The sequence below is a fragment of the Marmota marmota genome, unplaced genomic scaffold (assembly GCF_001458135.2).
Source record: "Marmota marmota marmota unplaced genomic scaffold, marMar, whole genome shotgun sequence".
NCBI lineage: Eukaryota > Metazoa > Chordata > Mammalia > Rodentia > Sciuridae > Marmota > Marmota marmota.
In genome coordinates this window covers 54,953,556-54,966,536 of record NW_025999900.1, presented here as the reverse complement: position 1 = coordinate 54,966,536, position 12,981 = coordinate 54,953,556, and the positions used below count along the sequence as shown (strand labels likewise).

Here is a 12,981-nt window from a genome sequence, read left to right as displayed (position 1 = left end):
TTTCCAGTGTGAAAACAAAACAAAGTAAGACATCAGTCTGTGTCATGTTATGTTAACCCTTTCATGTAAGAGTAGAAAAACCCATAAACCTACATATAAACTTCAGACTGACCCATCATTTGAAGGCAAAACTCTGGCAGTGTTGTAGCAAGCTTAATTGCTTCCATTCAGATTGCCAGGAAATTGATTTGGAAAAAGAAAGAAATTTTTTGAGGCATTCCCAAATAGTTTGCAGCATGGAATGAATAAGAACAAAACGAAGGTACCACCAATCTTGGCTGGCAGTAGAATCGCCAGCATAAACTTCCGGAGGCATAGCTCCTTTGGATTCTCCACTGCTCAATGACTTCTGAAGGCACCCGATGACCACAGAATAAAGGCCAATCCGTTTGTTGGTGTCCAGGGTTTTCCACCGTGAGTCCCTGTCCAGCTCCTATCCTCACTATTTCCCCTCTTCCTTGGGCATCCTATGCTGCTGCCTCAGGGCACTAAACGCTGTGTCCCTGCCATACTTGGAATCTTCTAGGCCTTTGCTCTTGCTCTTGCCTCTACCCAATTGCCTTTACTTCTATCTTTGTTTCTGAAGCCCAGCTTAAATTCCAGTTCCTCCTCCACAGAAGCTTTCAAATCTCCCCTTCAACCTTAGTGGTATGATAGCTCTGTTCTCCATATTCCTGTGTCAGTTTCTTTGTCTTCCATTGTGGTCATATTTCATTAAAGATTAGTTGTGACCAGGTATGGTGGTGCATACCTGTAATCCCCCCAGCTGCTCCAGAAGCTGAAGTGGGAGGATTACAAATTCAAAACCAACCTGGGCAACGTAGCAAGACCACTTCTCAAAAATACATATGTGTGCATATGCATACATATATTATTAGTTGTATATCTGCTTAAGTATCTTGTAAGGTATAAAAACAAGGTCCGGCTGGGCACAATGGCCCACACCTGTAATTCCAGATACTTAGTAGCCTGAGACAGGAGGATCCCAAGTTTGAGGCCAGCCTAGGCAACTTAGCAAGACTCTGTCTCAAAATTTTAAAAAATTATAAAAAAGACTGGGAATGTAGCTCAGAGGTAGAGCACCTCTGGGTTCAATCCCTAGTACCATTAAAAAAAAAAGAAGAAGAAAGATACCACTTTCAAAAAAATACTAAAAACAAGGTCCATGGCTTATGTGCTTTTTAAGGTTTTGCCATACACAGATCAGTAATTCAAACTACTGTATTTAATTGACATCTTATGACATCTTAAAACATTGTAAAGATAGACATTGTTACACAATCCTCAAATGCTTATGTTCTTTGCTCAAAGGGGATTTACTGGATACTGAGATTCCTAAGGCTGTCACAGCACCAAGCATCTGGACTCATGAGGCCACTTTCAGATGCTTCCAAACTTCCAGCTGTTTGGCATCGCCAAGCACAGTAACCAGGTGAACTAGGGAAGTGTTTGCGTTTTTTCATAGAATCATAAGATGTTTCGAGCTGGAAAGGACCTTGGGGAGCTAAACTCCTTGCAGAATAGAGGAGAGAATTTTGAACCTGAACTCCTAAGTGACTTTTACCAGGTTCACGGTTGTTTGGAGCCCCAGCCTACCAGATCTCTATGTCCCACCTCTAGTGAGCCTTCCTAGTGGTGGCTTCAGGTGCCACTTCAGTTATTAGCTCCACTCTTGCTTTTCCACCTGTCATCACATGACAGGCTGTTAACTGACTCTTTGCTAAAGACTGATATCATTGGGTTAAAAATGAAAACCAAAGGGGACCAAGATTTAAGCTCAGGGGAGCTGGGAGCAAAGCTAATAATTCCTTAGCTGTTGCCTCGCTGAGGACTCAGCAGCTGCTGAATTCAGTCAAGTTCAGACCCTTAAAAAGAGTGGAAAAAAGAAACCACATACTTTCCAGTGCCTGGGCACCGCATAGCGGGGCCAGCTGGGCGCAGTGCCTTGGCAGAAAGATTCTTCTGTTTCAGAAATCCGAGCCCCCGACCTTGCAAACAGGGAGGGGCGCACGGCTGCCCTGTGCCTGGTGGGGTGACTCCTGCCCAGTTATACCAGACACTGTTCCTATGCGAAGTCCATGAGGATCTCCAGCAAGAGTCGGTCTCCCTGTTGACACAAGAGCTTGCTATCTCAGGAGAGATGTGTGAACGTGGCTGGGACGCCATGTGTCTGAGGTTGACAGTCTTTTTCAGAGGAACTCTTGGTTTCTATATAAACGTGTGCGTTCTCCTGCCCAGAGTCAGCCTGTTAAGGGAATAAAGTGCAATTCAGGTTTCCGAGTTGGAAGCCTGATTAATCTCTCTGCCAGTTACATATGGAAATAAATTAGTAAGTGGTCCATCTGGGATTAAACTACTGCAGAGAAGATAAATTATTGCCATTGTATACATCCGTGTTGTTGAAGACTGAGTTGTGTTCACCAGGAGCTGCTGAATGATAACTGGATGGAGGTTCTATTGTGGTCACTGGATAAAAAAAAAAAATGTTTTTTCAATGTTGGGGATCAAATCTATGTATGGCCTTGTACATGCTAAGTATACCACTACCACTGAGATGCATCCCTTGCCCAAGAATAAAATCTAAAGAAAAAAAAATTACAAGCAAAAATTCACCTTAAAATGTTTCTTGGGAAAATGGATTGGTCGATGCCAATTTTCTTCCTCAAAACTGTTATATCTGCAAACATTTTAAAGGAGAGTCCCAAGGGCATAAGGAACATTTTAGTTTTATATTTTCAAAGGCCAATACAATAACAAGTGTTAATTAGTACCCAGTGTTTCATTGAGGAGGGCAATTCTATATGACTGTGTAGGAGTGCATGTTATAATTTGCATAGAAACGTTATATCTATTTTCTTATTTAAATTAAAGAGGGCAGGGCAGGTCAATGCCTTTCTTTCTCAATAGATGAAAAACTAAGGTGTACAGGTTTAGCGCCTTGCCCATAATGCCTCAGCTGGTGAAACAGCAGAGCTGGGATAAGCAAGCAGATATTGCCGCTTCTGTACCAGCTTCGTTTCAAAGGCTTGGTGTGACATCTAAAACATTATCAGAGTCCCATCCATCATCTTACCAACATCAGGAAATAAGGCATCTATGTATATTAATTGTCTAGAAGCAAAAGCCCTAACTTCTTGATCATGAAAAGCATCTTTTCTCCAACTGAAGATGTCCCTAGTTAGTTCAACTTTTTGGAGGGGACTCAGGCCCACCGCTGTCAACTGAAGTTATTTTATAAACTTAAAACTGAGATGGCCTCAGGGGTTTTTTATGTGTGGTAACATTTTGCCCCTTTGCAGAATAGCCTAGGGCTACTGTGACATCCACATTCTTGTGCCTACTTCAAACTTTTCTTTTGTGTTCTTCCTTCTGGGCAGACCTTCAGCCCTGTGAATCTTGAAGCAGTTGAGAATCTCCATTCTGGAAAACACAGTGTGAAAGTGCACTGGATATAGAAATCCTTAAGTCACCTAGTATACCAGACAGGAGTTTTTCTAAAGATAAGCATCAGTGCAGTCTGGTGGTCTTACACAAGAAAGAAGCTACAGGTCCAGCTTTGACCCCCCTGTGTTTGGAAGTAAACTCATCTCTCTCAGATCACCTTCAGATTTCTCACTTATCAGCCAGACCTGGTTACTCCACATCCCAGGGACTCTCATGCTTCAGCTGTTGCCTGTTCCCGCCTGTCCCTATCTGTCCCAGTTTTAAGACCCATTATTACTGTCATAGTCTTCATGACATTTTCCCTTTTACCATAAACCTCCACCCCAACCAGAGACAAATGTGCCTTTGAAACCCTCTAACCAGTAGAAGAAACCATGCTGTGATACTTGAACGTCTTGCAGGGACTTCATCTCCTTCATCTCTGACTCTTCCTCCTTCCCAGTTCCTTGCTCAATATTTCATTTTTAATTGGCACATAAACATGAAATAGAATAGGGTAATTTTACTTTTCAACAACGGGTTAATACATTTGAAGGAGTGGATCACTGAATGTCCTGGAGGCATATTGGAATCATGTGCAAAAAAACAGATTTCTGGGCTTCATGACCAGATTTTCTCATTCGGTGAAACCTGGGTTGAGGCTTAAAATTTGCAGGTCCAGCAAGCTCTTGAGTGATGTCAATGCTGCTTCTTCAGGGATCACAGTTTGAGAATCACTGATCCAATGAATATGTTAGTCCTAACATTCTCTTACTCATGATCGTAGGATAATACCATTCTTTTCATTGGAGAGTTTATTGATTTATCATCCTTGAAGCCTGGACCAAAAAAAAAAAAAAAAAAAACCTTCCATCAGAAATTATTACACAATCTTTCTCTTGTACCAATTTTCTTATTTTGCAATGTATCAGTTAACTGTGGCTCAATCACTGCCACCCATTCATTGAGCTCATCTCCGGGACTATAGCCAGAGTAATTGCATTTTACAACAGAGTTGAGGGTCGTTGACTTTGTACCTGTGTACATGGTTTACCAAGTAGACAGAGGCTGGTCCATGGGGTGGAGCATTGGTCTCCAATGCTTGTTGGTGCGTTGATGTCTTCCTTTGGATGGACGTGTGTTTCAGAAGCAGCTGTAGTGAAGGAAAATGATCTCACAGATGTCTCACTGGCAGTCATACCGAAATCAAATGATCTTACAATGTCTATGGCATGTATTTTCAAATTTCTGGGTCCTCTTATGCCCTATGAGGCAGTTTCAAAAACACTCCATCCTGAAAGCTTCAGTGCTTCAATAACTATCCAAGAAATAAAGAGGTTCTGTGGCAATTGACTTTTTCACTGAAGTGTGTCATTTTCCAGGGTCGGGCCACAGAGGACATCCATTGTGGTTGTGAGGGCTCTCTGCTCCTGTCTTCTAATTCTGTCTTCCTTTTCTTCCTCTCCACCAGCCTCTAGAAGCATCCTGTCATGATGATGGAGGCCCCTTCGTCCTTTCTGTGACGGGAGCTGGAGCGATGCTGACCTCGGTTTCCTGGACCCATTCGGACTCAGGTAATCACACTCTGCTTCCCTTCCCCGTTTCCGCACCTTATATGGGTTTACATCGAACAAACGAAACTCCAAAGCTATATCTAAATGCAAATGCAAAATTGATTGTTTCTCCCTTCATTGGTATCTTCCCCTCCTCCCCTCAATCTTCTTAATGATCAGTTCATGCAGCTGATCAGACTGACAATGTGGTCAATCCAATTTAGGCATTAAGATGATTGAAAACATTGAATCACATCTTTACTTAAAATTCTGGTGTGTTTGTAGATGCACAAAGCAACTGAAACATCACTGGGAATTTTCATGTAGAAACTACTGTAGTGCCTCTAAATTATCTTCTTTCCCAGAATACTATGTTTAATTGTAGCAATCTTTCTAATGATTTGTACCTTTTAGTTGCATTCAATAAGTATTATTGAATATCTGTTGTGTGTTCTTGGGACAGATGAGGATAAAAAAAAATAAAAGTACAGAGCTTGGGATATAGCTCAGTTGGTAGAGTGATTGCCTCATGTGCACAAGCCCTGGGTTCAATCCCCAGCACAAAAAAAAAAAAAAAAAAAGTACAAGGCTGGTTCCTATCCTCAAGCAGCTCACAGTCTTACAGAAGACTCTCAACTTGATCATGAGAAAATGGCACTTGGTGGGGCTTAGCTTAGGGCAGAGCTGTGCACTAACTATCACCCACCGCTCCAGGGAATTGAGAGACTTCCAGGATTAGGGTTGAAATAATTAGGGAAGAAGTCATGGACCTCAATAGCTTTGTGGCTATTCATTTGGCCAGGCAGCTGGAGGAGGATGACATGGCACTTTGATGGGAGGACACCCTGTGGGCCTTGGTAGTGTCCCTGATCCTCTGCCTCAGCCAGAGCCAGACTCCCCTTTCAGGTCTGGGTTCCATAAGGATCCTGGAGTAGAGCCATTGGGGAGACCCACCTGGAGGGCACTTGGCTGACAGTATCTTTCAAGGGACAGTGGCCACTATGGCGTAGCTCTGGCTTGGCTTCTGCCTTGCTGGTCTTCTCTGCTCCTCTGAACCTGCCTACACCCTGCCTCTGCTTATCCACCTGATTATTTGCTCTTCTCATACACACCTGACTCCCTTCCTCTGGGTGCTGTGTGGCATGCCTGGCTTGGCAGGTCCCCGGGATGAACCACAGGCTGAGTGAGATCAGCACCTGGCACTCACCTGTGTGATTCTGAGCGTGGAAGTGGAGTTAGAGAGTAGACAGCATAAGCCAAGAACATGAGTTTGTACCTTGGGATGCAGAGTGTCTCTTGAAAGCTCTGAAATCACAAAGTCAAGGAGGGTATCAAGGCCAAAGCTGGAACACAGTTTTATATGGGGAACAAGATGCATTGGTTATGTTGGGGATGGAGCAGTAAATCCTGCCCACAACTGGCTCTTTTCCAGTGTTGCTTTTTGTCCATCTAGGTAAGGCAGTAGTGGCTTCTGCTGACCTGGGTTTTAAAGCTGCTACTGAGAGTGGTCAGCCAACATTCCTTCTCTTCCTGTCACACTGTACTCTGACCACACTGCACCTTCCTGAGCATGCCCAAGAGCCCAAGCCCTCACTGCCTGGGGGGTGTGGCCTCCTGGAACGGCATCCCTGGTCAGCAGCCAGCAGGCAGTGGAAGAACTAGAATAACAACAGTATTTGTGCCCTCCTCCCCCTGAACTGATTGCCCCGAGTCTTGCCACATCCCTTCTAAACCTGGGCTAGGGGTCAGTAAACTACATTCAGTCCCTGGGCCAAGGACAGCCCATGGCCTCTTGGTGCATGGCTGATAACTAAGAAGGGTTTTTGCATTTCTAAACAGTTGGAAAAAATTAAAAAGAAAACTAAAATTTTGTACCTCATAAGAATTCTATGGAATTCAAATTTCAGCATCTAAAGTTTTATTGGAATACAGCTATGGTCATTCATTTCTGGATAATCAATGGCCGCTTTTGTATTACAATGACGGAATCGAATAGTTACAACAGAAACCATAAACTATCAGGCCTTTTACATAGGAAGTTTGCTAACCTCTGGCCTGAGTAATTGTGTGCCATAAGCATTTGCAAAATTAGAGGTTGGGGACTTGTCTCCCATTAAGAGAACAGAATTGAACTAGGTATGGGGGCACACGTCTATAATCCCAGAGAATCTCACATCTATAATCCTGTGAATCTCAGACCCAAGGATCAAAAGTTTGAGGCCAGCCTTGGCAACTTAAAGAGACCCTGACTTAAAATAAAAAACAAAAAGATCCTGGGGACATAGGTCAGTGGTTCAATCCCCAGTACCACAAAGAAAATAAAGGGGTGGGGGGGAATGAAAAAAGGATTGAAGAATGAGGGGGATTAAAATAGGAAAGAGAGAAAGGGAGGGACTTTTAGAGTGATATTGGATATTGATCACACTCCAGTTGCATTTTTCCACTTATCTCTTAAACTTTCAATTAAAATTTAATCTATCATGGAGGCCACCTCATCTTAGGAACTCACATACACTGTCCGTCATATCTTTAAATGAGGCATCCAGGCTTCTTGGATTAACCTAGCAAGTGAGCCCCAAATGAAAACAGATCATATACATTAGGCATTTTACTTTTTTTTTAGGCATTGGATGTGAGCTATTTCATTTTAAACCAAATAAATATTTGGTTTTAAATCAAGTAATCATTGAAGGTTTACCATGAACAAGCTATGACATTTGAACTTGGCAACATTTTAACATTTTTTTCCCACCCAGTAGAATTTTATGATACTGCTGAATGAAAACTATGTTAAAAGTTGGAGAAAGGAGTTCTAATCTTACTAACTGGCTGAGACAGGAAAGTTCCCAGGATCTTAGGATAGAAAGTATCTCCTAAATCTCAGGGGTTTCATACAACAAAATAGAAGCATGTTTTATTTTCTCTAGAATTAAGGAAGTAATGAAAAACTACTTTTTGAATATACAGAACTGAATTCATATACGCAAGTTCAAATCTGGCCAGGTTGACCTCAGCTTGCTGGGGAAGATATTGTCTGGAAAATCAACGTAAGTACCCAAGAGTTCTGGGTGCTTAACCACTGAACCACATCCCCAGCCATTTTTATATTTTATTTTGAGTAAGAGCCTTGCTGAATTGCTGAGGCTTGCTTTGAACTTGTTGTCCTCCTGCCTCAGCCTCCACAGCTGCTGGGATTACAGGCATGAGCCACCATGCCTGGCTGAGAGTTCTGATTTTGATAAGACTTTCTCATTGGCCTTGCCTCAGACCTGGGAAATCTCGATGCTGTCTATCATCAGAGCATTTATGATACTACAAGCAGCTTAAAGCAAGTTTCTCAAACATTAATGATCAAACAAAATCACATGAGGAATCTTGTTAAAATGCAGATTCTGATAGGAGGTCTGGATTGGTAATTGAGATTTTGCATTTCTGACAAGCTCCCAGGTAAGGCATTGGCCAGGTACGATGACATACACATTGCTGGTTCCAGACAACATGTAGCAAGGGCTTAAGCTGCAGTGGTTCTCAAATGTGGTAACTGGATCAGCAGCATCACCATGGAAACTATGGTACAAGTTAGGGATGTGAGTTCTAATTGCATTAACTGGCTGATCCAGGGAAGGCTATGGGATACAAGGTGAAAAGTACATCCCAAACCTCAGGGGATTAGCACAACCAATGAGTGGGCCACTTTCCCACTCATTCTGGGTTGGGTTGTGTCACTGGTTCCCTTGCTCCAGTGTTTGGGGGCTGTAAGCCCCTTGCATCTTATGATAGCTATGTTTCTGAACGTGACTTCCTGGCTACTGCAACACGTGGGGGAAAAAAAAAAAAGAGTCAAGAATTCACACCCATTCTTAAATGCTTTGGACCAAAATGGACTCAAGGGCTCTTCTACACCACAGCTCATTGACCCAGGCTGACTTTCTCTTTCTGTCCATTCCCATCACTCCCTACCCTGGCATGGACAAGGGCAGCTTGTTTTAAAACTGGGCACTGCATTTTACATGGAGAACAGATTTTAGTTGAAGTCTAGGATGGAGTAAAACCCTAGTCACTGAAGACCTGTCACGTGTTGAGCTATTAATCCAGACAGATGCTGTCCCCACATTAACAAGCAGGAGAGATTGAGTCCAAGGGGTTTATTTACAACTCTTTATTTAAAAGAGAAAAGAAGGGGGCTGGGTTGTGTCTCAGTGGTAGAGTGCTTGCCTGGCATGTGTAAGGCTCTGGGTTTGATCCCTAGCACCACAAAAAACTAAATAAACAAAATAAAGGTATTGTGTCCATCTACAACTAAAAATATTTTTAAAAGAGAGAGAGAGAGAGAGAAATGGAAAGAAAGAAAAATACCAACCACAACCAGAGAGCAAGGTGCCTGTAAAATAATATTAAACAAAAAAGCTATCTACTCGCAAGGCTATGTATTGTAATTTCCCTGGTTTCCAGCCCTTCTAATCAGTGTTCACAACTGAACCCATGGAATCAAAGGGAACAGTGGCTGGAAAATGAGCCAAACATAGTCATCTATTGCATTGCTTGCTTCAGGAAACAACTGCCACCCCCCCGAAAATTATACTTGTGGTTTCTAAATGTACAAAGAAAACGAAAGGAATTCCATTATGAAAGAAAGATTAGATGGAAATTTCTAATCCTGTCTCATAAACAATATAGGAATAACTTTAAAATATTCTGCTTTAAGCATGCATTTAATTTGTGCTCTGGGAACCAAATAATGTTGCCAAGATAAAACATTCTAATAATGATTTATGTAAATTTATTTGTACAAAGTAATGGTGTAGTTGCCTATAGCAAATTGCTTGGAATATGAAATGACATTTATGAGGTCTTCTTTTTTTTTTTTTACCCCTCCTCTGAATGAATACAATGGAGTAAATGAGATACACAGGAAAAAAAAATGTTCAAACTGGAGTCTGATGCAGAGATAGCTGGACAGGTTACAGAGTGTGAGCAGTCAACAGACCCAATTCAATGTGGTTTCCTTTGAGGTTCTCATGATTTAAATCATTGTTAGACGACAGCGTCTTGGAAGGCTGGAACCCTATATTTCAGTGATCATGAACTGCTCAGATGCCAAAGCTCTTTAAGAATAGCCAGTGACATCTCCTGTTCTGAAAACCCTGACAGTTAGTTCCCTTTCAACATGGGGTATGAACAAACCAGAGGTAATTGAAATAGGGCAATTAATCTCAGTTCCTAGTTACTTATTACTAAGGAAAGTTATGTCGGAGTCATAAATGGGGTCCAAATGTTGAGAAAACAAACCAAACCAAAGACAAAACAAACAAACCAAAACAAACCAAAATGAAGACTGATTCATAGCCCTACAGGCAGTTTTCCTAGTTAACAATTTTGATAACGCTCTAGTGTCTCCGGGAAATATTTAATTAAATGGAGACCCCCACACCTGTAACAGAGAGAGCTTCTGGGTACATACTTGGGTTTTATACATGACCACTGTAGTTTTCCATAATCTCTACACTGTGGGGAAGGTATGGCATGAACAACTTTGTCTTAGCAGGTATTTAATTTTTCCACAAAGTATTTTTACCATCACACTTGGTTGTCACAATCATTTTTGTGATAAGAGTTTATATTCTATATATCAGGAAATGAAGGGCCATAGAAGTCACAGAGTAACATATGGGAAGAGTAGGGGGATAGCTTCTACACCAGCATTTGTCCTACCATCCCAATTTCAGGAGACATGAGGTTTTTGTGAATCTGGAGAGCTGACTTGACTTAAAACAAGTTTAGAGGGTTTTTTTTTTATTTATTTAATTTTATTTTAATTAGGTATATATGACAACAGAATGTATTTTGATTCATTGTACACAACTGCAGCACAACTTTTCATTTCTCTGATTGTACATGATGTCGCGTCACCCCATATGTACAGTCACACATGTCCCTAGGGTGTGACTTGGATAGGCAAAATTAATATTGTCAAATGGCCATACTACCCAAAGCGCTATACAGATTCAATGCAATGCCAATTAAAATTCCAACGCTATTCCTGATGGAAATAGAAAAAGCAATCATGGGAAAAATAAGCTCAGAGTCTTTGTTCTCTGGGACCATTAGGAGTCGCACCCGCTGTCCCAGGAGTGGGGGGGGGGGGGGCTATAGTGAATGGAGTGGAAGGACTTTGCAGTGGAATCCTCAGCTTCCTTGAGGTCAAGGGCTAAAGTCAGAGCTCCCAAGAGGGGTGGAAAAACTACACAGGATTTTCAAGCTCAATGAAACCAACACTGACCTCCAGGTAAGGGGGTGGCCTGGGTTTTCAGCAGCACCATAAAGCACAGGGACTTCAAAAGCTTTGGCTTTTTGCAGGGTTGGTTCAATGAAGGGGCCCAAGACCCCCAGGAAGGGCTGTGGCTGCCAGAAAAGACTATCAGTCATCTTTTTAGTTCCCAGTTCTTCTGCCTCCTGGGCATGATTTCTGAACCTCCATTTCCCCATCTGTAAAATAGGGACAATGATATTTACTTTATAGAGGTGGAATGAGAATTAAGTAATTCTTATAAAGGTCTTGACACGGCGCTTGGCAGATAGTAAGCACTACTTCTGTGGTACTGCGTGATCCAGACTAATGAGATTAAAATATATCTCTAGTTTAACTGAAAATTGATTAAAAGATCAACTGGTCTAAGGCAGTCGTTTCTGTGCACCAAAAGATAGCAAGGTGAAAATGAGAATTAATTTACTTGTTCATTCAACAAACAGCAGGAGGTGTTGAAGACCCTTTGTAAACTGTTTACAAGGGATGCAGAGGCCAGATAGTCTGTCTTGAGGGATAGGGCGCTTGTCTGATTAGTTTATGTCTGACTCGGGGTTTTCCCCTCCCATTATTCTCTTCAATGTTATTATGATTGACATAACAAAAATTGAGTAGATGCCCATTGACACATGGCAAATGGGCACCATGCAGCCACTTTAATATACGTGCTCTTTGTCTTCCAAGAATTCAGAATTAAGCTCTTCTAAATCCTTGTTTGTTGCTGCAAGCCCTGGTCCTGGCACGGAGCTGGTAGTCATCCTGGCTAATTGGAAATTCGGTTTGAGATGGATGGATGGATGGATGGATGGATAAAAAGTCTGGTCTTTGACTCCTTCTGCTGCTTCTGCCTGCACAAGAAAGCATTCTCATTCTTTGCAGATGTGTTCTTGGCCCTTGTAGGCAGGCCTCAAGGCTGAGAGTGTGAACACACCCTTTTGGTAGAAATCATCTCCATTAGAAGCATATATACTTCTTATCAAGGATTGAAATGAATCCTATGTAGAATGTGTTGATTTTTTTTTTTTTTCCCGAGATGGCTATATAACACCTTAGAAAAGGTGTTTCACATAAATTCTGTGAAGGAAGATAAGGAAATGTAAAGCATTCTCAAGTGAAAGGAGAAATAAGTACTAATTTTCAGATGGGGATCCAGGGCATAGCTCAGTCGTCGAATGCTTGCCTGGCATGCACAAGGCCCTGGGTTTGGTCCCCAGTGCCCCCAACCCCCACCCCTAAGATTGGGATTCCATTCTGTTCAATTTCAGAATTTCCCAGATACCCAGGAGCCCTTGTAGGGAAGGCAGAGGGAGTTCCAAGGTGCCCTGCTTGAGCTGCTGGCTAACCGTACAAACATCCAATAAATATGCCTAGATAAGTGTTTGAAAACAGTTTTTACCTAATCTAAGGCATCGTGAAAAAAATAAACTCAAGATAGTGAGTGCAGTATCATTACCTGGCAAAATAAAAAATTGGAATTTGTACACTTGACCCCAAACTACAGTCATGTGGCATGTTAACAGTGTTTTGATCAGTAACATTCAATAGATCAATGTCCCATAAGATTATCAGGGAGCTGAAAAATTCCTATTGCTTAGCATTTTTACTATACCCAAATTTTCTATGTTTAGATATGTTTAAATACAGAAACACCATTGTGCTACAGTTGCCTAAAGTATTCGATGTTTTAACATGCTCTATAAG

General features: G+C 41.9%; 1 protein-coding gene across 7 annotated transcripts in view; it reads left to right on the top strand.

The window, feature by feature from the left end:
* Positions 1–12,981, top strand: part of Foxn3 (forkhead box N3) — a 381,661-nt gene that overhangs the window by 103,674 nt on the left and 265,006 nt on the right. For all 7 annotated transcript variants that reach the window (XM_048799159.1, XM_048799158.1, XM_048799156.1 and 4 more), the window contains one exon: positions 4,895–4,997. The gene's annotated coding sequence lies outside the window, so the exon portion shown is untranslated. The remainder of the gene's footprint in view (positions 1–4,894; positions 4,998–12,981) is intronic.